Raw genomic sequence first — 26,737 nt, forward strand, 5'->3', positions numbered from 1 at the left:
ACCAGGGAGAATAGATGGTGGGTTTTTGAGTTGGCACAGGGCAGGCATCAGGCGGATGGGGGACCTTTTCCTCGATGGGAAGTTTGCGACTTTAGAGGAGTTGGAGGGGAAGTGGGGTCTCCCCCCTGGGAATACTTTCAGGTATATGCAGATTAGGGCGTTTGTTAATCGGCAGGTGGCGGAGTTCCCGTTACTGCCGACTAGGGGGGGGTGCAGGATAGGGTGCTCTCGGAGACGTGGGTTGGTGAGGGTAGGATCTCGGCAATTTATCAGGTGATGTAGGAGGGGGAGGAGGCCTCGGTTGAAGAGCTGAAAGCTATGTGGGAGGAGGAGCTAGGGGAGGACATCGATGAGGGGACGAGGACGGACGCCCTGGGGAGGGTGAACTCGTCCTTTTCTTGTGCACGGCTCAGCTTAATTCAGGGCGCACATGACTGGGCCCAGGCTGAGCCGGTTCTTCGGGGGAAGAGGACAGGTGTGGGAGGTGTTCGGGAGGCCCGGCGAACCAGACCCACATGTTCTGGGCGTGTCCGGCATTGTAGGGGTTTTGGAAGCGGGTGGCGGGGACCTTGTCCAAGGTGGTTGGTTCCAGGGTGGAACCGGGCTGGCGGCTCGCGATCTTTGGGCTAGCATCGGAGCAGGGAGCGCAGGAGGCGAGAGAGGCTGGTATCCTGGCCTTTGTGTCTCTAGTAGCCCGGCTGTAGGATTCTTTTACAGTGGAGGGACGCGAAGCCCCCGAGCCCGGAGGCCTGGATTAACAACATGGCCAGGTTCATCAGGCTGGAAAGGGTCAAGTTTGCCCTGAGGGGGTCGGTACAAGGTTTCTTCTGGCAGTGGCAGCCCTTTCTCGATTTTCTGGCGGAGGGTTAGAGGGTGGTTAATTTCAGCAGCAACCCGGGGCGTGGTGGGGGGGTGCAAGGGGGGGTGGGCTATGGGTCGGTTAAGGGGGTTTGTTTTTCGGACTGTATGTTTGCTACTTTCTTTTTTTGTTAATTTATTGCTTTGTATTGGGGGGGGGAGGTGTCTTCTTTCTGTTTATTTCTATACCTTGTTCATTTTATTGTTGGGAGAAAATCTGTTGTTGAAAAATTTGAATAAAAATTATTTTTAAAAAAGCTTTCCGGCAAATTGAGAATTTGCATTGATCCCAAGGATCTTAATCGCAATATCATGAGGGAGCACCATCCAATTCCCAAGCGTGAAGAGCTCACATGTGAAATGGCTCACGCCAAGCTCTTTACCAAACTCTTTTTTTTTTAAATAATTTTTATTAAGATTTTCACAAAATATAAACAACAAAACAATATAAACCAAACAACCAACCCCCCCCCCCCCCAGCAACTACAAAAACAAACAAAAGAAAACAACAAAAAGGAAAGAGATAACACCCGCCACATCCAACAAACCCCTGTACACAATTCTCCCTCCCACCGAACTAAACCCCCCCCCCCCCCCCCCCCTCCCTCCCCCGGGTTGCTGCTGCTGCCGGCCTATTTCCCTACCGTTCCGCCAGGAAGTCCAGGAAAGGCTGCCACCGCCTAAAGAACCCTTGCACCGACCCCCTCAGGGCGAATTTCACCCTCTCCAACTTAATGAACCCCGCCATGTCATTGATCCAGGCCTCCACGCTTGGGGGCCTCGCATCCTTCCACTGAAGCAAAATCCTACGCCGAGCTACTCGGGACGCAAAGGCCAGAACACCGGCCTCTTTTGCCTCCTGCACTCCCGGCTCCGCTGCTACCCCAAATATCGCAAGTCCCCAGCCTGGCTGAACCCTGGATCCTACCACCCTCGACACCGTGCTTGCTACCCCCTTCCAAAAGTCCCCCAACGCTGGGCATGCCCAGAACATATGGGCATGGTTCCCGAGCACCTATTACACCTATCCTCGCCCCCAAAGAACCTGCTCATCCTCGTCCCGGTCCTATGAGCCCTATGCAGCACTTTGAACTGTATGAGGCTAAGCCTCGCACAAGAAGAGGAGTTCACACTTTCCAGGGCATCTCTCCCCTCCTCAATCTCCTCACCCAGCTCCTCTTCCCATTTACCCTTCAGCTCCTCCACCGAGGCCTCATCCACCTCCTGCATAACATGGTACACGTCCGAAATCTTCCCTCCTCCAACCCACACCCCGAGAGCACCCTGTCCCGAACCCCCCACGGGGGCAACACATGGAACCCCGCCACTTGCCGCCTGGCAAACGCCCTAACCTGCATGTACCTAAACACGTTCCTCGGGGGGAGCCCAATCTTCCCCTCCAACTCACCCAGGCTCGCAAACCTCCCATCTACAAACAGGTCCCTCACTCTTTACCAAACTCGACGCCTCAAAAGGATTCTGGCAAATCCAGCTTGATGAATCTAGCAGGAAACTCTGCACGTACCCCCTTTGAAAGATATTGCTACAACAGAATGCCGTCTGGGATCATCTCGCGTCAGAAGTGTTTCATAGGATCATGGAACAAACGATGGAAGGGATTGAGGGTATTCGTGTCTATGTCAATGACATAATCATCTGGTCCACCACCCCGCAGGAGCACGTTAATCGTCTCCAGCGCGTCTTCAGACGCAGACACGAACATGGCCTCCGCCTCAACAGAGCCAAGTGCTCTTTCGGTCAGACAGATATCAAGTTCCTAGGGGACCACATCTCCCAATTGGGTGTGCAGCCGGATGCGGACAAGGTAACTGCCATCACAGCTATGAGAACGCCAGAAGACAAGAAGGCGGTCCTCCAGTTCTTGGGCATGGTGCTTTTTTTTAGGAAAGTTCATCCCTAACCTCTCCTCTCATACCACGGCTCTCAGGAACCTGGTCAGGAAGACGACAGACTTCCAGTGGCTCCATGCCCACGAGCGAGAATGGAGGGAACTCAAAGCTAAACTAACCACGGCCCCGGTCCTGGCTTTCTTTGATCCAGCAAAGGAGTCCAAAATTTCGACAGATGCCAATCAGTCCGGCATTGGAGCTGTGCTCCTGCAACGTGACGAGGCCTCGTCATGGGCCCCCGTTGCGTATGCGTCGCGGGCGATGACCCCCACGGAGCAGCGCTACGTGCAGATAGAAAAGAAGTGACTGGGCCTTCTGACCGGTGTTGTGAAATTTCACAATTATTTCTACGGGCTTCCCCAATTCACCGTCGAGACCGACCATCGCCCGCTGGTCAATATAATACAGAAGGACTTAAACGACATGAAGCCGCGCCTCCAGTGTATTCTGCTCAAGCTCCGGCTATACGACTTCCAGCTGGTGTACACCCCAGGCAAGGACCTCATCGTTGCGGATGCTCTCTCTAGGTCAGTCAACACTCCATATGACCCAGAGGGGTTTGTCTGCCAGGTTGTCACCCAGGTAGCGTTCACGGCCTCCAATCTGCCTGTCTCAGATGAACGCCTTGTCCAAATTCGCCGTGAAACGGCGGCTGACCCCTGCTACAGCGTGTCATGCGCCACCTGACGGACGGGTGGCTCAAGGGCCAATGCCCTCAGTTCTATAACGTCAGAGACGATCTGGCAGTAGTTGATGGGGTTCTTCTGAAACTGGACCGCATTGTCATCCCGCATACCATGCGCCAGATTGTCCTGGAACAGTTACACGAGGGCTATCTGGGCGTGGAGAAGTGTCGCCGACGGGCCCAAGAGGCTGTGTACTGGCCCGGTGTCAATGAAGACGTCGCCAACACAGTGCTCAATTGCCCCACCTGTCAGCGCTTTCAGCCGGCCCAACTACGAGAGACACTGCAGCCCCATGAGTTGGTCACGTCACCTTGGACTAAGGTGGGCATCAACCTGTTCCACGCGCTGGGTAGAGACTATGTCCTGATCGTGGACTACTTTTCAAATTACCCGGAGGTGATACGGTTGCACGACCTCACTTCGTCCGCAGTCATTCGGGCGTGCAAAGAAACCTTTGCTCGACACGGCATCCCGCTCACGGTGATGTCGGACAATGGCCCCTGCTTCACCAGCCAGGAATGGTCCAGCTTTGCCTGGCGGTACAATTTTGCCCATGTGACGTCCAGTCCCCTGTATCCCCAATCCAACGACAAAGTGGAGAAGGGAGTACACATCGTCAAGAGGCTCCTATGCAAGGCTGCCGATGCTGGGTCTGAATTCTATCTTGCATTGCTGGCCTATCGCTTCGCCCCATTGTCCACTGGCCTGTCGCCAGCCCAAGTACTCATGAATCTCACCCTGAGGACGACAGTGCCGTCCATCCATGTACTAAATCTCGACCATGTTCCGGTTCTTCACAAAATGCAGATGTCTCGTGTGCAGCACAAGGCGGCTCATGACTCCCGTGCTGCTGATCTCCCCGCTCTCACTCCAGATGACAATGTTTGCGTGCATCTCCCGGATCGTGGCTGGTCTGCAACCACTGTTGTCCTCAGGCAGGTGGCCCCCCGCTCGTTCCTGGTTCGGTTACCAGATGGCTCTATTCTGCGCCGCAATCGACGCGCCCTTCGCCTTGTTCCATGCTCGCCACATGATCCTCGTGTTGCCTCGCTCCCCTGCTGACCCTGCCACGGACTATGCAGAGCTTCCTGTCACTCTGCCTCCCCCTGACTGTGATGCAGTCCAGCCCGCTCCTGAACCGGCGGCTCTCGACCCCCCCTTGAGGCGGTCAACCAGAATTTGTCGCCCACCTCAGAGACTAAATTTATGAACTTTACAAATTTATGGACTCTCTGAATTGTTTCGTTACCTTGTTTGATCGTTTTCCTGGTTTGTATATAATGTTGTTCTCGTTCTTCTTGTCGCATACTGTTTCTCTGCACCAGGCACCTTCCCTTGTAAATAGCTTAGTTTTCATGTACATAGTCCTGTAAATATGTCTTTGCACCCCACACATAGTTAGGAACATTATCAACACACATTATTTATTGCCACAAACATACATTTTTTTAAAAAGGGGGATGTCATAATATACACCAGTATATCATGGTGCAGACACACACATTGATGGACATAGAGTAGGACCAATCAACATGCATAACACTGCAGCCAATCACCAGTTAGAGCACACTCACGATAAAGACCAGTTTTCCCGCTCATTCGGGATGCAGCCTTTCAGAAGTACAAGAACTTACAGTTTACAGCACAGATCCTCACCATGTGCTGAGTGATTAGACTGGTTTGGATAGGCACAGGTCTTTAGTTAATTTAACATCATGTTAACCCACAGTAAGAGCATGTTAAACAGTTTATAGTTTAATAAAATAGTGTTGTACTATTTTAAGTGTTGGTGGCCTGTATGTGTTCCACGGATCCAGAGCACCCAACACATCAGTCATGATATGTAGACATGCACATAATGAGATACAAACAGGCAGCCAATGAATACAGAGAACAGGACATAACCAATCAGCAGGCAGAACACTTGGGGGTGGTTTCCCACTATAAAAGGCACGAGGCACTCCCACTCTTTCCACTGGTGACATCTCCAGTGTGAGTCAGGGTGTACATATCATATAACTCCTACAGCACGTGGCTAAGAGCTAGTCTGGTTCAGACAGATTAATCACACTAGGTTAGCTGAGAGTCGAACTCAGAGGATTGAGTGACAGGTTCAATAAGTCATATTGAACTAACTTCAACGTGTGGAGTATCTCTCGGGTAAAGCTGCATCCAGTTGCAGCCCGTGTTATCTTACTGTGCTTAACACAACAGTGAACACCATAATTTCTGAGCTTCCCTCCAACCTAATTTGGCAATACATCGCTTGCTTAAAATCATGGAGCTCCCTATCAACTAGCACCATGGGTGGACCTATCCAAGAGACTAGTGGTTTTAGAAGGTGATGCACCACTGCCTTCAATTCTAGGTTGGCGAATAAATACTGGTTTTGCTGGCAATGTTCACATCCTGTGGGCGAATTTAACAAATGTAATTTACCTTGGTTTTTTTTTCTCCATAATCTGTGGATATAATCACATTTGTTAGACAATTAAGCATCACTTCCTCGTTAGTATAGTGGTTAGTATCCCCGCCTGTCACGCGGGAGACCGGGGTTCAATTCCCCGACGGGGAGTGTATGCATATTTTCCAATAACCATTTATAAAATGTGCATTTTTAAGCCTTAAAAGTTTAAAAATGTGGAAGTTTATATTTTTAAAGCTAAATCTTAAAAATGCGAAGGTGTTTTGGTGTGTGCTTTGATGATCGGCAGTGAAGTTTATTTTCCAGTTTCTAAATGTTCTCAAACCAATTAATGAAAGGCTCACGTTAAATCAAACTGTGACAATCGCAGTCATTAACCCCCATTTATTCCAACATTTCAACTGAACTCGAGCTTGATTTTAAAAGATTACCGTTTATTTATCACCATTTCTAAAGCTTTTAGTAACTTTAAGGAAGGAAAAGCGGAAGGCTGCTGGAGCACAACGCGAATGCTGTGAGCAAGTTTGGTTGCGATCTGCTGGTGAAACGAGCCGGCCCCATCTGAAGTTGGCGAAAGGAATTGAGCTGCTGCAGGCTTACAGAGAGACAGGTGTTCCACGCCGACCAAAAACTTCAAAGGAGATACTCTTCATCTATCAGATGGAAGTTCATTGAAAAATCCAGTACATTTTGTGACAATGACTGCATTTTGCCAGAGCCGTGAGTATTAGTGTACAGAACTCTTCAAAGAGCTAGCCAGTACACGCCATTCTCTTACTCTTTCCCCATAGTCCTGTCTTCAGATTTTGGGTCACAATCAAGATGACCATCTGGAACCAATCTCCTGCCTCCAAAAGTATATACTCCTGAAACCTGCTCATATTGGCAAAAGAAGCAATTACTGGAAGGACATATTTATGCAGCTGGTTTTCTGCTTTGATTGGCAAGTGAACGCTAGTGAAACACAACTGGCAGTAGCCATTGGAATTTGTAACAAAAAAAACTAATGGGCCAAAAGAAGAGACTGGTGTGTTCGTCTTGTCTGAAGATTGTAACTCTTGTTCGATCTCCTCAATGAGTCAAAAGAAAACAACTCCAACAATTATCAAATCAACCATTCGTCCAATCACAGAATTGTTGCAGCACAGAAGGAGGCCATTTGGCTCAACCTGTCTGCACCAGATCTCCAAATGAGCATTTCATCTAGTGCTGCTTCTGCTTTTTCCCTGACTTGTTTCTCATTAAATAATCATTGAATTCCCTCTTGAATGCCTCGATTCAACCTGTCTCCACCACTCCTAGGCAATGCATTTCAGAACCTACACTGGTTTTATGATATGCTTTTTTTCCTCTGATGTACCATCAATTACCACAAGATGATTCCGGTTCCAGCTACAGGAGGCACAACAGCTTGTTCAATAAAGCCTCGATTGTTCCTCTATTCTCATCTCGTGGTAATTGATGGTACATCAATTTATTGAACAAGATTTTTAAACAATCAATCTCCTCATCAAGCCTGATTGCCTGCACTGAGCCCTCAAGCAGCCAACGCCACGTCCACCTTTGACCACTGGCTAGCCTGCTTTGAAGGCTACCTCAGAGCAGCCGCTGAAGAACCCTTGGACTCGCAGAAGCTCCAAGTCCTCTATTCACGGGTGAGCCCTGATATTTTTCCCCTCATCCGGGATGCGCCCACCTATTCCGAAGCGATGATGCTCCTGAAGGGACATTATATTCGACCGGTAAATCAAGTGTACGCCGGGCACCTGGCCACGAGACAGCAACTCCCCGTGGAGACTCTGGACGATTTCCTGCGTGCCCTGCAGATCCTAGGTAGGAACTGTGACTGACTGCCAGGCAGTTTCGGCGGTCCAGCACACCAAACTTGTCATTAGAGACCCTAACGTCACGGGCATGAAATCTGCGTACGTCCGCCAGCGGCTACTGGAAGGGGGTACGCTCGATCTTGCGGGGACTAGGCAGCTCGCTAATTCGTTAGAAGTGGCCTCCCGTAACATTCAGTCCTATGCCCCCGACCGCGTGGCACCCTTGTGGGCATGGTGGGCCCCACCAGATGCCGACTCCAGCTCACTGCGAGCCTGTGCTGCGCGGCAGCCAGCCAGCCAACTCCGGGGGGCCCAAGTGTTATTTTTGCGGACAAAACAAACACCCCAGGCAGCGCTGCCCGGCGCGGAGCGTGACCTGCAACGAATGTGGGAAGAAAGGACACTTTGTTCCTGTTTGCCAGGCCAGGTCGGTCGCCGCTGTGTCCAGGCCCGGCATTTCTACACCCCACCACGTGCGACCCAAGGGTGCCGCCATCTTCCCCTTCGCAAGCCACGTGTGGCCTGTGGGCGCCGCTATCTTTGCCGCCTGCTGTGTGCGCCCCGTGGGCGCCGCCATCTTCGGTGCCATTTTCGACCGTGCCTCAGGACCACTGCTCGTCTGGCCGTTCGTCGCCTACCACTACCTCCACCACCGCTGACCAGCCCAGGACCTCCCAGCATCTTCTACAGCTCGCCTCTATCACCGCGGATCAGTCCCGGCCCCACAACCACGTGACCGCGACTATAACGGTGAAGATCAATGGGCACGAGACGACCTGCCTCTTTGACTCCGGGAGCACAGAGAGCTTCATTCACCCCACTACGGTAAGGCGCTGCTCCCTCCCGGTACACCCCGTCACCCAGAAAATCTTCCTGGCCTCCGGATCCCTTTCCGTTGAAATCCGGGGGTACTGTATCACGACCCTCACCGTCCAGGGCGTAGAGTTGAGCAACGTCCGGCTCTACGTCCTCCCGCACCTCTGCCCTGCCCTGTTACTTGGTCTGGATTTTCAGTGCCATCTCCAAAGCCTGACTTTAAAATTCGGCGGACTCCTACCCCCCCCCCCCCCCCCACCCTTCACCGTCTGCAGCCTCACGACCCTTAAGGTCGATCCACCTTCACTGTTTGTGAATCACCCTGGACTGCAAACCCATCGCCACTAGGAGTAGACAGTACAGTGCCCAGCACAGGACCTTCATCAGGTCGGAGGTCCAACGGCTTCTGCGGGAGGGGGTCATTGAGGCCTGCAACAGCCCCTGGAGAGCTCTAGTGGTAATGAAGACTGGGGAGAAGCACAGGATGGTCATTGACTACAGTCAGACCATCAATCGGTACACGCAGCTTGACGTGTACCCCCTCCCACGCATATCTGACATGGTCAATCAGATTGCGCAGTACTGAGTTTTTTCCACATTAGACTTGAAGTCCGCCTACCACCAGCTCCCCATCCGCCCGGAGGACCGCCAATACACTGTGATGCCCTATCCCGCGGTACATGTGCCAGCGCACAAGTGGACCGACTCTGGGCTCTCCACTATGATCTCTGCCACCCAGGGGTCACCCGGTTCTTCCATTTTGTCAAGGCCCGCAACCTGCCCTACTCCATTGAGGAGGTCAGGACCGTTACAAGAGACTGCCAAGTCTGCGCAGAGTGCAAGCCGCACTTCTACCGGCCAGATAGAGCGCACCTGGTGAAGGACTCCTGCCTCTTTGAACGCCTCAGTGTGGACTTCAAAGGGCCTCTCCTCTCCACCGACCGCAACGCGTACTTCCTGAACGTGATTGACGAGTACCCCCCGGTTCCCTTTCGCCATCGTATGCCCCAATATGACTTCTGTTCGGTTTCCCCACTTATATCCACAGCGATCGGGGATCTTCTTTCATGAGCTGCGTCAGTTCCTGCTCAGCCCGGGCATCACCTTGAGCAGGACGACCAGCTACAACCCCTGTGGAAATGGGCAAGTGGAGAGGGATAATGGGACTGTCTGGAAGGCCGTCCTGCTGGCCCTGTGGTCTAAAAATCTCCCAGTCTCCTGCTGGCAGAAGGTGCTCCCCGACACGCTCCTCTCCATCCGATCGCTCCTCTGCACCACGACTGATGAGACCCCCTCACGAACGTATGTTTGCCTTCCCCAGGAAGTCCACCTCCAGGGTCTCGCTGACAGTTCCTGGACCCGTCCTCCTCCAGAAGCATGTGCGGGCACATAAGTCGGACCCCTTGGTCGTAAAAGTCCACCTCTTACATGCAAACCTGCAGTACGCCTACGTGGCACACCCCGATGGGCGCCAAGACACAGTCTCTCTCCAGGACCTGGCACCCGCTGGATCCCCACCCATGACCCCTGACCTGATACCGCCCACCCCCCCCAAGTTGCCTCATCCCTGCGCCACTCACCCTCCAGTGAACCTCACCGCAGCCCCAACCCCAGCGGGATCCGTCCTTCCACTGGATCCACTCAGGGGTGACGAAGACGAGGACAACACGCTCCCGGAGTCGCAGGTGACCAAGCCAGCGCACACATCACCACTAGGACTGAGGAGATCGCAGAGGAGGGTCAAGGCCCCCGACTTACTTAATTTGTAATGTTTCCACCACCGGACTCTCTTTTTTTTAACAGCTGGTTCCAGCTACAAGAGGCACAACATCTTGTTCAATAAATTGATGTACCATCAATTACCACGAGACGAGAATGGTGGAACAATGCAGGCTTTATTGAACAAGATGTTGTGCCTCCTGTAGCTGGAACCAGAATGGCTGCAGCGCAGGAGAGCACACATATTTATACACCACCTGCTGGGCGGAGCCAGCAGGCAGGGATTTACCATTGTACCTCTAATATACGGGCAGTGCCGTAATACATATAATATACCACTAGTAGTGTTCACTACATCCTCATATATACTTTGCTCCTTTTGCCAATTAATTTAAATCCGTGCCTTCTCGTTCCCATGTCTGTGCCCGCTCATGCTTCCCTGTCTACTCTGTCCACGCCTCTTATGATTTTGAATATTTCAATCAAGCCGACTCTCAACCTTCTGTTCTCCAAGGAAAAGAGTCCAAAGTACTCCAATCTTTCTTCATAAATAAGTTTCTCATCCCTGAAATTATTTTCGGAAATTTCTTCTGTCAATTTTCTTTCAATATAGTATACTGCATTGCAGATGCCAAACACAGATTAGGTGACCACTTTGTGGAACATCTCAGATCAATCCAAAAGTGTGACCCTGAGCTTCCAGTCATCTGTCATTTTAATTCTTTACCTTGATCTTACACTGAACTCTTTGTCCTCGGCATTCTGCAGTGTTCCAATGAAGCTCAAGGAATAGGATTGCAAACCCTCCAGGAATTGATAATTAATCTCCAGGACATTGCTGTATGCAATCCTGGAGAAAAATCATTGGGACATTAATAAAATATTGTTTTTTGTAATTCTTGTTGAGCATTTCTCTTTATTAGATTAAAAATATTGAAAATTATACCGCAAGTGGAGGGAAAACGGGCGGCGTGGTGGCACAGTGGTTAGCTGCCTCACAGCTCCAGGGTCCTGGGTTCTGGCCTTGGATGACTATCTGTGTGGAGTCTGCACATTCTCCCCGTGTCTGCGTGGGTTTCCTGAGTGCTCTGGTTTCCTCCTACAACCCAAAGATGTGCAGGTTAAGTGGATAGGCCATGCTCAGTTGCCCCTTAGTGTGCAGAGGTGAGGTTGCAGGGGAATAGGTAGGGTGTTCTTTTTTTTTTAATTTAGAGTACCCAATTTTTTTTTTTCCAATTAAGGGGCAATTTAGCGTAGCCAATCCACCCAACCCGCACATCCCTAGGCCGTGGGGGCGAAACCCACGCAGACACGGGGAGAACGTGCAAACTCCACACGGACAGCGACCCAGGGCCGGGACTCGAACCCGGGTCCTCAGCGCCGTAGGCATCAATGCCAACCACTGTGCCACCGTGCTGCCCGGGGTAGGGTGTTCTTTCGGAGTTTCGGTTCAGACTCAATGGCCAAATGGCTTCCTCCTACACTGTAAGTATTCTTTCAAAAGTTTGTTTGGCTGACAGTCAAACATCATCCACTTGGATAATGAGTCTTTTTGCTTTGTAATTAGTGTAGGAAGGCAGCACGTCACAAGGATGGATGTGTTGGCCGGCTAATGGCTGGAGTGTGGGGACAAGTCATGTGATGAAACCTCCAGGAATACTTTTAATCACAGTTGATAACCCTATTTAGCAACACCACTTGATCTTTCAATTACATGCTTTACAGCCTTCGAGACTTAATATTGAGTTCAAAAATTTCAGACTTTAACCTCATTTGACGTCCTTTTGTCTTTACACTTTTTGGTTTCATTGTCTCTTACTCTCTTTCTTGGCTTTTGGATGACAGCTGTTAACATTCTGCCATTCACACCTCTTGATTCTTTACCAACAATTCTTTCGTCGTTTAATCTCATGGCTTCCATCACCTTCCCTTTTGTTCTTTTTCTTCTACCCTTTCACTTGATTAAAACTATTACATTTCTAGCTTTTTCCAGTTCTGATGGATGGTCATTGGACTGAAATATTGGGTGGGATTTTTCAGCCATGCCCGCCCAAAGACTGGAAACTCCCACTCAAGGTTAATAGACCTTTAAATGGTCCCTCAAATTGTCCGCCCCGTCCATGATGATTCCTGCGGCGCGTGGGACCGGAAAATATGTTCCATTAACTCTGTTTCTCTCTCCATAGGTGCTGCCTGACCTGTTATTCCAGCATTTTCTCTTTTTAATTCACTCAGTGAGGTTCCGTATCCTCATTAATGTTATGGAACCAAAAACTTTGCCCAAAAAAAATGAATTGTAGAGGAGAGAGGTGATATTAGTACTGGATTAAAGAATGATGTGACATTAAAGGCATACCAGAACACCAGCTGCGTTTAAAATGTTGATATTGTATAGTTAGTTGTAAACTCGATCACTGAGGAGAGACATACATACAAACCAAGATCCCCATGACTCTTAACATTCAAAAAATATGACAAAATAGAACTGAAAATCACATTCCCAGGAATTGAGTGACATATCTATCAGAGGTTCAGAAAATGTAGTCCATCCCCTTTCACTAGCTATGGTAATGAAACTATATCTGGAAATAGTTTATAAGGTAAATGGGGGACACGGTAACGTATCTATCTAATGAAATATGAATGCAAATCCTGCAAGATTATTATAAAAAGATTTATGTCCATGGTGGTCAGAAGATTGTTGCAACCAAAGTAGCATCTGATGCCAGTAGTTAACGGATATGATTTAACAGCCTCGTCATGCCTGACTTGGTGTTGGGACCTGGCCGTTGAATCTCTCGAGAGGTCTCTTGCGAGATTTGCAACGCTTGAAAAGTCTCGCTAGATTTATCAGAACTTTGAGATGCCACGATCTGAATCTCACCCTCGCTGGGCATGATCAAGATCAGCATATTTAAATGAGCCATTTAAATTCTCCTGGCGCCTGGAACCTAACGACCATATCTGGGAGACCTCGCCAGGGCATTGTTTAGTACTGGTTTCCACAATCCTGGACCTGTCGTAGTGGCACCTGAGGGTGTTTTCCAGGCCATCAGAGATCCCTAGTGTTCACGGACAGGGCATGGTGGCATCCTGGCACTCTCTCTGGCACCTTGGCACAGCCAGCCTGGCACCCTGGCATTGTCACCTAGGTATCTTTGAAGTGCCAATCTGGCACTGCCAGTGTGCATGGGTAGCACTGCGAGGCTGGCAGGAGCACTGCCACCCACCTGGGTGCCAGATTGCACTGCCAGGGGTTGGGCCCCGGGTGCCTTATCAGGTTGAGGGGGTGTTCCCGGGGCTTCCCTGAGATTGAGGGGGGCGGAGATTCTAAAATGGGGAGAGGGTGAAAGGTGGTGGAGGGACGATCGGGGAAGCTAGACAAAATGACATTTACCTTAATGTGAAGAGCCAAAGCTCGCTGCCGGAAAAGACTCAAGTGCAGCTTCAAAGAACAAAGAAAAGTACAGTAAGAAGTCTTACAACACCAGGTAAAAGTACACAGGGGCTTCCTGCACTGACCGCCTGCCCCTTCTATGGTCACCCATTTCTCTGCCTGCACTTTGGGTGTGACCACTGTGGTGAATGTGATTCACTCTATATAGTTGCCAATATCACTCCATGTATATATGTTCGTTATCTACCCGTTGTAAGATCAATGCTGTATAAAGTTGCCAATATAACTCCGTGTATATATGTTCACTACCCACCATTGTAAGTGCAGTTGCACTATCCGACCACCAGGGGGAGTCGCTCTGGGAGTACGCGAGAGTTTGTACTGGGCTCCTCCCTTGGCTCCACCCAGGACTCCACCCCCTGGGACCGATATATAAAGATCAGTGCCTTAGAGCCAGCCTGCCAGTCATCTGGAGTTCAACGACGAATAGGCTGGCTCTGTTGTAAGTGTATTAAAGCCTCTGTTCAGATCCAACTACACGTGTTCACTGAATTGATGGTTCCATCAATTTAATACACTTAAGAAGCTGCCGAAGTAAAGCATGGAATCCGCTCTAAAACCAGGACGTCTATAACTCGATCCGCAGGATGCAGAGGCGAAAGGAACCTTCTGCCACTGGCTGAAATGTTTTACGGCCTACCTGGCCGAAATCAGCACCGCTGAAACTACGGAGGAACAAAAGCTCAGCCTACTGCACGCGAGGGTAAGCCACAGAATTTCTACACAACTAAATCCAGCCGGTTCCTACACCACAGCGCTGGCGATTTTGGACAAAATGTATATTAGGCCCATGAACGAGGTCTTTGCCCGCCATGTGTTCACGACTCGCTGACAACGGGCTACTGAAACTTTAGTTGAATTTGCACGCGAGTTGAACAATCTCTCAAATGTCTGCAATTACCAGGCCATAACCGCGGCCGAACATAGGGAGCTTGCTGTGCGGGATGTTTTTGTAGCGGGCCTTCGATCCGCATGGGCCCCCGACCTGATGACTCCCCAAGCCTGTGCCGCAAGGCCCCCCCAGCTATCGCGCTGCCACAGCCGGCCGCCCTACTGTCTCAGTCAACTACTCAGCTGCTCCAGCTAATTACTCAGCTGCCCCAGCCAGCTACTCAGCTCGCCAAACCAGTTATTCAACTGCTCCAGCCTGCCACTATTCAGCTCCCCAAACCAGTTATTCAACTGCTCCAGCCTGCCACTTCTGTGGACAAAGCCAGCACCCGCGGCAGCACTGCTCAGCCCGATCTGCGACCTGCAGCAGCTGCTGGAAGAAAGGCCACTATGCTAGAGTGTGCCTCGGCAGAAGGGCCCCAGCCCTCAACACCCCAACAGTCCAAAAACATCGCCCCCAGCACCAGCAGGCCCGCGGGGCCCGAAACGCTGCGGCCTACGCTCTGGCTCCGCCCCTCCCACCACGTGCGATCCATGGGGGCCGCCATCTTGGCAAACCTCCGCCATGCGGCCGGCCACGTGCGATTCATGGGGGCCGCCATTTTGGACGCCATCTCATCACCACCCTCCACGTGCGATCCACAGGCCCTAGCTGCATCCCCAGACTCAAACAGCTTATCGGAGGAGTACGACCTCCCCGGACAGTCACCACATGGCCCGCAACTCAGCGCAGTGTTCCTGCATCAAGCTCGCCAGAACGCAGCGGCATCTACTCGACAGGACGCCCGATCAGAAGAAACGCTAACGATTCGAGGCGCTAGCTATTCCAAATTTAAACTGTATGTCTTGCCCGACCTCTGCGCGCCACTCCTCTTAGGCTTGGATTTCCAATGTAATCTCAAGAGTCTCACCCTCAGCTTCGGCGGGCCCCTGCCCCCACTCACTATCTGCAGCCTCGCCATGCTGCGCATCGCCCCCCCTCCTCTCTTCGCCAACCTCACCCCGGATTGCAAACCGGTAGCCACCCGCAGCAGGCAGTACAGCCTACAGGATAGGGTATTTATCAGAACGGAGGTCCGAAGGCTGCTCAGTGAGGGGATCATAGAGGCCAGTAACAGTCCCTGGAGAGCTCAGGTGGTGGTCGTCAATACCGGGGAAAAATTCCGCATGGTCGTCGATTATAGCCAGACCATCAATCGCTTTACGCTCCTAGACGCGTATCCCCTCCCCAGAATCGCAGACCAGGTAAACCAGATCGCCCAATATCGGGTATTTTCCACGGTGGATCTGAAGTCTGCATACCACCAGCTCCCAATCCGCCCGGAGGACCGCCACCACACGGCATTCGAGGCCGATGGCCGCCTCTTCCATTTCCTCCGGGTTCCCTTCGGCGTCACTAACGGGGTTTCAGTGTTCCAACGAGCAATGGACCGAACGGTAGACCAGTATGGGCTGCGGGCCACGTTTCCGTATCCGGATAAGGTTACCATCTGCGGCCATGACCAGCAGGACCACGACGCCAACCTCCACCGTTTTCTCCAGACGGGCCAAAAATTAAACCTTACATATAACAAGGAGAAATGCGTGTTCCGCACAAACAGACTAGCTATCCTCGGCTACGTCGTGGAGAACGGAGTCCTGGGCCCAGACCCGGACCGCATGCGCCCCCTCTTAGAACTCCCCCTCCCCATGGCCCTCAAACGGTGCTTAGCTGTGATGTAAACTTTATATCAACTGCTCTAGTAATATTGCTGATGTATAAAGATCAGTGCCTTAGAGCCAGCCTGCCAGTCATCTGGAGTTCAACGACGAATAGGCTGGCTCTGTTGTAAGTGTATTAAAGCCTCTGTTCAGATCCAACTACGCGTGTTCGCTGAATTGATGGTTCTATCAACCACATTTATATAACTGCTATTTATGACGCTTTCCGCCACCTGCATGCTCCTAAGTCCATCCAACTGCTGCTCCAACCGAACCATGCGGTATGTGAGGAGCTCTAGTTGGGTGCACTTTGTGAAGATGAAGACATCCAGGACGCTGGAAACCTCCCGGACTTGCCACATCTCGCAGTCAGAGCATTGCACCCCTCTAATTGACATTGCGTTAATTAATTAGTAAATTTAATTTTTTTTTAAAGTTACTGTTAACTATATGTTTCCTAGCAGTGGATTTTTAATATAAATGTGAAAGCTAAATACAGTACTCTCCGATCTCTGGCTTAGATACTCCTCTAAATTATAATTAAGTAATTATGTTCAATTAGTTTAACAATGTTTAATTTTTAAATTTCGTGTAGATTCCCAACCAGCCAATCAGGTCACAGCTTTACTGTGATGTCACTTCAGTTTCCCCCCCCCACACACTCTCCGCTTCGGGGGAGAGAAACTCCCTGAGGCCCAAAAAAATGGCAAAGTGATGTTAAATTGCGAGATGTTTCTTAGCGCTGCAGGCAGTGAGAAACATCCCGCTGAACGTGCCCAAAAGCGGACATAGATTTGTTTTTCCTGTTGCGTCGTGCCCAACATTTTGCGCAGAATGTGACGGCTTGCTACACTGAATATGGCCTGTTTAGTCGAGCTCATTGAATCGTTGATTGACACTTCTGGTGTATGAAACCTATATGGATGCTCTTGAATTTCAGCAATATTACTAGAGCAGTTGATATAAAGTTTACATCACAACTAAGACAGATTTTTGATCGACAAGGGAGTTCAGGGTTATTGGGGGGGTCGGTAGGAAAGTGGAATTAAGGCCACAATAAGATCAGCCATAATCTCATGTTCCAATATCCTATTTCTGACTTGATTATACCAGCACCAGATATAAAAAGACAGGTAAATTAAACCTGGAAAGAGCAGGTTTGAACCTTATGGATTACTTTTGATAGCCAAGGCACCTTTTTAGAGAGGTAAGATACCTCTTTATATTTGGCACCTAAGAGGAGAGATGACGCACAGCTTGTGGAAGGTCAGCTGCCCTTAAGTAGGCGTGATTGTACATGAAAAGTGCAAAACTCATGGGAACTGTCAAAGAGTTCAAAGAACTTTAGAGCTCCCAAAGCTCATTGGAACCATCAAAGCTGTCAAGGGCTTTAACTCTGCTAGGATCTACGCTCTCCAAAAAGATACCCTTGCTGTACAAATTACTCCACAAGGTTCAGACCTGTTCCCATCAGGTCTAATCTGCACATTTCAGGTTTCGGACACCCACCTCACCAAAATCACACATAAATTAAAAAAAAACTATTCAGTTTTTAAAAAGCAGTGCCCATTATTTCATTCTATTAACAGAAGCCTGAGGGTTGTCAGAATTTGGTACTGCCTGACTGAATTTACAACCTAACATTATCACATTAAGACTTCTTACTGTGCTCACCCCAGTCCAACGCCGGCACCTCCACATCTCTGGAGGATTGAGAGAATTTCTCATCAAGCCTTATATAGAGGTATGAGGACAGAAGGAGGAATGAGGGATGAAGAGATTTAGGGAGAAAATTGCAGAACTTAGGGCCCAATTAACTGACCATATAGCCACAAATGGTTTTCAACGGTGTGGCTTCATTGCCGGTGCTGCTTTTCACACCCCCATCCCTGACAGGTGCCCAATATCTACAAGCAGTGATACGGCCAGCTGAGGCATGATTCTAATTTGGGTACATTGCCCAGATACCCAAGTAGGGATAGACAGTGACCATCAGTGCTGACACTGTGCCCCACCGTGTGTGATTGAAGAATCTTAGCCCCATCTTTGCGGAATAAAGCAGAATCCAAGTATTAAAGCTGAACGCACATTATTCTAACTTATTCAACTACAAGATCCCTTGGGAGAATTTTCTTCTGTTGTTAAAAAGAAATAACTTCTTAAAATTGAAGTGCACCATAATATTAAATATGATTTCACAGTAGTGAGTCAATTCATATTTCTAAGGACTGATGTGAAAATATTAAAAATTTCACTGAGGTCAGCAGAATTATTCATAAGCATAAACCTACTGTCAATCAAACTGGCAGCTGTGGAATGCATGCAGACAGTTGTATCATTCTACTCACACAAGAATGCAAACTAGCTGGAAAGAGTTAGCTTTGAAATACCAACATTCTACCAATATCTTACACCCAAAGGTATGCTCATTTTGACATGTTTCTGCTGAAACTCACTTGAATATCGGTGAATACAACATCTGCCCTTAACTAACACAATCTACCAATGTTTTAAGAAGTAACTTTTGAAAATACATTTTGCTTTGAAAAATATTCTTTTTTTTTTATAAATGTTTTTTATTGGATTTTTGCATAGAGTATATTTTGCCGTTATGTACACGGGATATGATATATCTGTATATATGTCAGTAAGCATCCGTTCGTGCCGGCGAGGCGCTTCCGGAGGGCAATCCTCAAGTGGGTCTGGTGCCAGTGTTGTTCCTCGCTTCTCCCAGTCGGATTTTGCCACCGTTGTCTTTTCGTGCACGCTGCCGCTTCCGCCTGTATTCTACTTTTTCTCTGTTCCTGTGGATGTCAGGTTGGTTAACGTTTCACAGCCTCCCCACCCCCCCCCCCCCCCCCCCCCCCCCGCCCCCTCACCTACCTCCCTGGCTCTTCTCTATTGTTCCCTGTCTCTTCCTTCCTCCCCCCCCCCCCCCCATCCCCACCCCCCCCCCCCTGCAGTTCGCCTTTCCCTTCCTCTTAGAGTGAGTTGTCCCCCCCCCCCTCCCGTTCTATCGCCCCCTCTCATGCTTTGGCTGCTTTCCCCTGGTTCCTGGCAACCTGGCTGTTCTTCTGCTTGTTTGTTGGCCACAAACAAGTCCTGGAACAATTGGGTGAATGGCTCCCATGTTCTGTGGAAGCCGTCGTCTGACCCTCGGATGGCGAATTTAATTTTCTCGATTTGGAGAGATTCCGAGAGGTCGGACAGCCAGTCTGCAGCTTTAGGTGGTGCTGCTGACCGCCAGCCAAATAGGATTCTACGTCGGGTGATCAGGGAGGCAAAAGCAAGGGTGTCTGCCCTCCTCCCCCAAAATAGATCTGGCTGGTCTGAAACTCTGAAGACTGCCACTTTCGGGCATGGCTCCACCCTCACCCCCACCACTTTCGACATTGCCTCGAAGAAGGCTGTCCAGTACTCCACAAGTCTGGGGCAAGACCAGAACATGTGGGCGTGGTTGGCCGGGCCTCCTTGGCACCATTCACATCTACCCTCCACCTCCGGGAAGAACCTACTCATAGGGGTTCTTGTTAAGTGGGCTATATGTACCACTTTTAGTTGCTTCAGGCTGAACCTTGTACAGGTGGAGGTGGAGTTGACCCTTTTCACTGGGCCGTTGAGTCCCCTTACGTTCCAGGTGACAATCCTGGTGGGGGTTTCTGTCCCCTCGTTCCTGTGGGATTAACCATATTCACCTGGTGGACACGCACCTGCCCTCTGGGGTTCCCCCTTGTTAAGGGGCCGTCCAGGATGATCGCTGAAACTGCTCTCCATGCGGTCAGGCCCCTGCGTCTGGGGCTTCCCTCCGTCCAGGGGGCCCCCGCCATGGTCGCCCGCTGTGCGGCTGCCACGCGGGTAGCCCCCTTCACTCTGGGGTTTTCCTTCGTCCAGAGGCCGTACTGGGTGGATGCATGCAGCGATTCCGTGTTCCGAGCCTTTGGTTGCTCTGTAGCCCTATTGCTGTTCCTTTTCTTGCCTTGTTTGTCCCTCCGTCCCTGTGTTCCGCCCCTCCCTGTGCCCCCCCAGTCCCTTTCCTCCCCCTTTCTCCCCCTCTCCCGTATATCCCTCCCTTATCCCTCTTTCCCCTGTTCCTATCCCCGTTTGCTCTCCCGTCTCTGTTGAGTGGTCCCACCCGCCCTCTGTCTGGCGCCGTCCCATCTGTTGGGGGTGCACTGCGGCCCTGCTTTTTTGCATGTCCCCGGTGCTAGCTTTGTTGCTAGTGCGGTGACCCCCCTCTAGGGAGTTACTGTCTCGCTTCTCCCCTGCCCAGCTCTGCGTTTTTTCACCCACTCTACCCTGTGCTCCCCCTGTTTGCTCACCCTTCTCCGCTACTCTCATACCCTTGTGCTGGGGCCTGGTTTCCCACCTAAGTCAGTTCGTTGGGTAGCGGTTTGCTTTTTGTTCAGGGTGCGCTTGCCATGTTGGGGGTCGGGGCTGGGGGGGGGGGCTGGCATTGCCTCACCCCACCCCTCCCCATCGGCGTGTTGTTGCCCCTTACCAGGGGCCCGTGTTTCTACTCTCGCTGTTGGTTTTCCAGCCCATGTTCTTTGATAAATTTGTTTGCGTCAGCGGGGGCTATAAAGGAATACTCCCTTTCTTGGTATGTGACCCAGAATTTCGCTGGGTTCAGCATACCAAAGCGCACATTGTTCCTGTGAAGGGCTGCTTTTGCTCTGTTGAATTCGGCCCGTCTCCTGGCGAGGTCTGCCCCAATGTCCTCGTACACTCTAATGAGGCTTCAAATGAAGTTACTGTGAAAAGACTCTAGTTGCCACATTCCGGCGCCTGTTCGGGGAGGCTGGTACAGGAATTGAACCGTGCTGCCAGCCTGCCTTGGTCTGCTTTCAAAGCCGGCGATTTAGCCCTGTGCTAAACCAGCCCCTGCTTTCTGGGGGCATAAGGACATTAATAGTCATGTTTTTAAAGCTTTAATAATAATTACTTTATTATCACAAGTAGGCTTACCATCAAAAGTCTACAAACGAGCACTATTAATAGTAACTTCAAATGCTGATTAATTTGTTCTAGGTGCACAGCATTTCATGAGCCCAGCCTGCTTCTAGCACAGAAGGTGGCAAAATCTTGGATTGCGCTGAATGTGATATGCACTTTGCTTTATGGATTTTGGCTGTTACACTGAAAAAGACAAGCACAGCATCAGCAGAAATACTGATAGTTCATCTCATCACCTTGCTTGCCATTCTACATCAATGTAGCGGCTAGACACCTGAAATGTGTTGCAGTAATCATTGAAGTTTCTCTAGTGCATCAGTTATTGACACTGATCTCTACATTCAAGAACCAGACAATCTGTGAGTCCAACCATTGTCTTCACATTAAAAAATTTACAAAATTGCTCGAAAAACTCTTAAAACTTGACTTGGATGTTTTAAATTTTGGCTGTGATAATCTTTGAAATTAAAACTTCAATAGATGAAAAGCAATTCTGGAGCAAGAAGTCATGCAATGATGGGTCTCACTCCCACAACCCAAAGATGTGCAGGGTAGGTGGGTTGGCCACGCTAAATTGCCCCTTAATTGGAAAAAAAAATTGGGTACTCAAAATTTATTTTTTAAAAAGTCATGCAATGAGTTTGTATTTGATATCTTGCATTTTCATGTTTTAATTTAACTGTGAATTATGCATCATTCTTGGGCCATTACAGTGAACTGACTTTTGCCTGGCTAATTGGATTAGTTTTGACTGAACTTGTAGTATTGCAGTTATAGGCCGCTGTCATTTCAGGCCACCGTGTAACATAATGGAAGTGACAGTAATTTGTTGTGAATATGAGCATATTTCATTCAAGTATTGTTTATGAAGCTTAAATAGCCATAGGCTGTGACTGTCACTTACAGTTAAGTACAACTAGCGGCCAATCCTGGCCAAGGTCAAACACTTGTCAACCTTTGCACTGTTAAAATATTCATTAGCTATTGGGAGGAATAAAACTGAAATTATTTCTTCCTATTTACCACAATTAAATAGGTATAATTTTTCTTAAAACATTCACTGAGTTTTACTGCTAATTAACTAATTTATTCATTTTCGGCATAAAGCTCATGCTTACAAAATACATTGGAAATAGGTAGCAATGCATTTCTGTACGCACTTTTATACTAGCCTGGTTAAATTGTATTATTTTAAAATACCGTAATTCTTAATTATTAATAGTTAGTTGGGGGCGGCATGGTGGCACAGTGGTTAGCACTGCTGCCTGTTGCCGAGGACCTGGGTTCAAGCAATTTGCACATTCTCCCCGTGTCTGCGTGGGTCTCGCCCCCACAATCCAAAGATGTGCAAGGTAGGTGGATTGCCCACTCTAAATTGCCCCTTAATTGGAAAAGAATAATTGGGTACTCTAAATTTATTTAAAAAAATTAATGCCAGAAAGGAAAAAAAGTAAGAATTAAAAAAAACATATTGGGTTGGATTCTCCAGACCCCCAGCCATGTGTTTCTCGACGGATTGGTGTTCGCTGGCATGGGATTCTCTCTTCCTGCCGCTTGTCAATGAGATTTCCCATTGAAGCCACTCCAGGCCACCAGGAAACCCACGGGCTGGGGTGTGCTGCCAATGGGAAAAGAGAATCCCAACGACCGGCGAATTCCGGCCATTGTCTAAATGGTGGGAGATTGCAAAGCTCTGAGTTGCAAAGGAATTTGGATGGCCTAGTGCATGAATTGCAAAAATTAACATGAAGGTACAGCAGGAATGTTATTGTTTATTGCAAGCAGAACTAAATACAAAATTTGAGAAGTTATGCTTCAGTTGCAGGGCATTAGTGAGACCACTGTATTGGTCTCCTTATTTAGGGAAGGATGTAATGCTTTGTAAGCAATTCCGAGGTTTACTGGACTAATAGCAGGAATGAGCAGGTTGCCTTGTGAGGAAAGGTTATCAGGGTATGTTTGAATCTGCTGAAATTTCGAAGCGTAAGAGGTGATTTGATGGAAAAATTATAGAAAAATGTTTCCTCTTCTGCACAATCTGGAACTAGGGGTTACTATTTAAAAATAAGGGGTTGCCCATTTAAGACAGAGATGAGAAGAAACTTTTTCTCTCAAGATCGTTGAGAGTCTTTGGAACTCACTTCTTCCAAAGTGGAAGCAGCACCTTTGAAAATTTTTAAGGCAGAGCTAGATAGATTCCTGATAAGAAAGGGCGTGAAAGATATCAGCGGTAGGCAGAAATGTAGATTTGAGGTTAGAAACAGATCAGCAATTGGCCTCATGAATGGTGGAGCAGGTATGAAGGGCTGAGCGTCCTACTCCTGCTCCTAATTTGTATGTTTGTAAGTAAGAACTGTTTGTAGTTGAGCTATAGGGAAATGTACCATCCCTCACAATGTTCCCAAAATAACCTCCCTGATGTTCTTTACACCAGAAAATATGTTCTTAATTGTCTCTTATTGGTTCTGTTAAAACTGATATAGTCCTATATAGATTTGACTGCAGCAAAGGGAATTATTTATCTTTCTGAATTTCTCAAGTTTCACTCTGAATCATAGCTTTACAATGTTTCTTGTCCATTTTATCAGGCATTGGCCCAGCATGGTCACTCATTCCAATACTAATTTACCCTGCTTCAACCACTAATTGATGTCAGTTTCCAATTGTAAGATCAAATTGCAATTTTGTTGACTCATTTGAAACCTATGTATACATATTATCATCATCACATCATTTTATTTTTGATTTTCATTCCTTCCCCACCTTTTTCCTGTCCCTTCTCAATGACCATGGTATTAATCTAACCAGAGATATCCCCAAACTCTGATGAGTGCTACTAACTTCAATTTTACTCCTTAATGAAAGCAGATCTAAATCGACTTCCCCAAGTTCTCTGGAAACAAAGACGTACTCCCAGTTCCATTTTTCTATTTGGTGTTGTGGGCTAAATCTGTGGGTGCAGTGCTGCAGCTGCGCTTTATGTATCACTAGTATACTGATCGGACCTCTCCCAAGTTCACAACACAATTTAGATTAGCAAAACATGCTCCTTGTACACTTTAATCCAAGTGTAGGAATATGCTGCTGGAAGGGCTAGGATAGATATCTCACACATTTAAAGAGGTCACTTAAAGGTAAGGACCTAAGGAGGCAACATGTTTCCCCGTCTATAGGGATGCTAAAAATAACTTTTAAATAGTTGTCTACCTCTGAGGGTTGGGGTGGAGGTGTAGCTAAATCTCTTGTTTTTATTTTAAAAAATTGAAGTCAATTAACTTCAGACGTGATTTAATGGAAAAAAAAACCCCAGAGTTTTGTTTTGGGTGTGTTTAGTGGCTGTTAAATAGGACTCTGTTTTCTGGTCTCGGCGAGGAATGCTCTGACGAGGCCGCACTTACCTTCATTTCCTGCACTGACAAGCTGAGATTGTCAGTGCAGAAAGAGATCGGGTGGCCATTTTAAAATGCCCAGGTGGCACCAGCAGTGCCAGGGTATGCACCTGGCGGCCTCCAAACCCCTGGGAGACCCGCACAAGTGCCGTTCCTTCTAGCCCCCATTTCTGGAGACCAATACTGAACAGCGCTTGTCCGAGGTGAAGGGGATAGATCCCAGTGCCTTGCGTACCTCGGGAATCTGCAAGGCGTAGGGGCTGTTTAGCACACTGGGCTAAATCGCTGGCTTTGAAAGCAGACCAAGCAGGCCAACAGCACGGTTCGATTCCCGTAACAGTCTCCCCGAACAGGCGCGGAATGGGGCGACTAGGGGCTTTTCACAGTAACTTCATTGAAGTCTACTCGTGACAATAAGCGATTTTCATTTCATTTCATTAAAGTGAGACTAACTGTCTCGTTTTAATATGTCGATTTTCTGAAAGGTGATCCCGTCCACAATGGGTAAGATTTACATCGCAAGGTCTCGTGAGATTACGGTAGATCTCGCGAGGTGTTGCAAGCCGGGTAGATCCCAGGAACGGAGTCTCCCGACTTCTGTCGGCCATACTACGCTGCGGCGGGCTGCTTTCCGGGCGCAGTGTGGCCATTTGACCGCACCCTAAGTGTGGGCTAAACTTGTGAGATATTCCCCAGGGCTCAAAAAGTGGGCGGGATTTATCAACCACCGGGTGCTTTTTGGCGGTGGAGGCAGCCCGCCAGTGAGATATACTGGTCCCCCATTGTGAACAGGATTGCCCCGAATTACGGTGATGGAATATTTATGAGGAGATTATTGGCTGGACAGGCATCAGTTGATTCTGGGGGAGATTTGAATTGTATTTTGAATCTGAAACGTGACTGGTCGAAGCCGATGTCATTGACCCCAAAGACGATGTTGCAGTTTATGGAGGCTACCAGAGGAGAGGGGTGCAGATCCGCAACGGTAAACCCCTTGCAGTGTGGATCATACAGGCCTATCTTGCTCCTCAATGTTGACGCCAAGTTGCTGGCGAAGATCCTGGCCACCAGGATAGAGGATTGTGTGCCGGGGTGATACACGAAGATCAGACAGGATTCGTTAAGGGACGGCAGCTCAACACGAATGTGCGGAGACTGCTAAATGTTATCATGATGCCGGCAGTGGAGGGGGAGGCGGAGATAGTGGTGGCGCTGGACGCAGAGAAAGCGTTTGATAGAGTTGAGTGGGAGTACCTGGGGGAGGTGCTGGAACGGTTCGGATTTGGGGAGGGATTCATCAAATGGGTGAGGCTGCTCTACGCGGCTCCGATGGCGAGTGTAGTTACAAATGGAAGGAGATCGGAGTACTTTAGGCTCTACCATGGGACCAGGCAGGGGTGTCCCCTGTCCCCCTTGCTCTTTGCACTGGCGATTGAGCCTCTGGCTATGGCGTTGAGGGAGTCAGGGAGATGGAGGGGTCTGGTGCAGGGTAGGGAGGAACATCGGGTATCGCTGTATGCGGACGACCTGCTGTTGTATGTGTCGGACCCAGAAGGGGGAATGCCAGGGGTGATGGAGCTGTTAGCGGAATTTGGGGGCTTCTCGGGCTATAAGTTAAATTTAGGCAAGAGCGAGGTATTTGTAGTACACCCGGGAGATCAGGAGGAGGAAATTGGGAGGCTCCCGTTTAAGAGGGCAGTGAAGAGTTTCAGATACCTGCGGGTGCAGGTGGCCAGGAGTTGGGGGACTCTCCATAAGCTTAATTTTACCAGGCTGGTGGAGCAGATGGAGGAGGAATTTAAAAGGTGGGACATGGTGCCGCTATCTCTGGCGGGTAGAGTGCAGTCCGTCAAAATGACGGTTCTCCCGAGGTTCCTGTTCCTCTTCCAGTGTTTGCCCATCTTTATCCCTAGGGCCTTTTTTAGAAGGGTGACCAGCAGCATCATGAGCTTTGTTTGGGCGCATGGGACCCCGAGGGTGAAGAGGGTCTTCTTGGAGCGGGGTAGAGATGGGGGGGGGCTGGCGTTACCCAATCTCTCGGGGTACTACTGGGCGGCCAATGTGTCGATGGTGCGCAAGTGGGTGATGGAGGGGGAGGGGGCAGCA

General features: G+C 49.2%; 1 long non-coding RNA gene and 1 other non-coding gene across 6 annotated transcripts in view; both read left to right on the top strand.

Annotated features, from left to right (window-relative positions):
• Positions 1-26,737, top strand: part of LOC119954699 — a 248,415-nt gene that overhangs the window by 80,388 nt on the left and 141,290 nt on the right. For 2 of the 5 annotated variants that reach the window (XR_005458293.1, XR_005458294.1), the window contains exon 3: positions 21,318-21,601. The exons of the other annotated variants lie outside the window; for them this stretch is intronic. This is a non-coding gene — a long non-coding RNA (uncharacterized LOC119954699). The remainder of the gene's footprint in view (positions 1-21,317; positions 21,602-26,737) is intronic. 5 annotated transcript variants of the gene reach the window in all.
• Positions 5,958-6,029, top strand: trnad-guc. Its single transcript has one exon. It is a non-coding gene; the product is annotated as a tRNA-Asp (tRNA).

This window comes from Scyliorhinus canicula, chromosome 20 (genome assembly GCF_902713615.1).
Source record: "Scyliorhinus canicula chromosome 20, sScyCan1.1, whole genome shotgun sequence".
Taxonomy (NCBI): domain Eukaryota; kingdom Metazoa; phylum Chordata; class Chondrichthyes; order Carcharhiniformes; family Scyliorhinidae; genus Scyliorhinus; species Scyliorhinus canicula.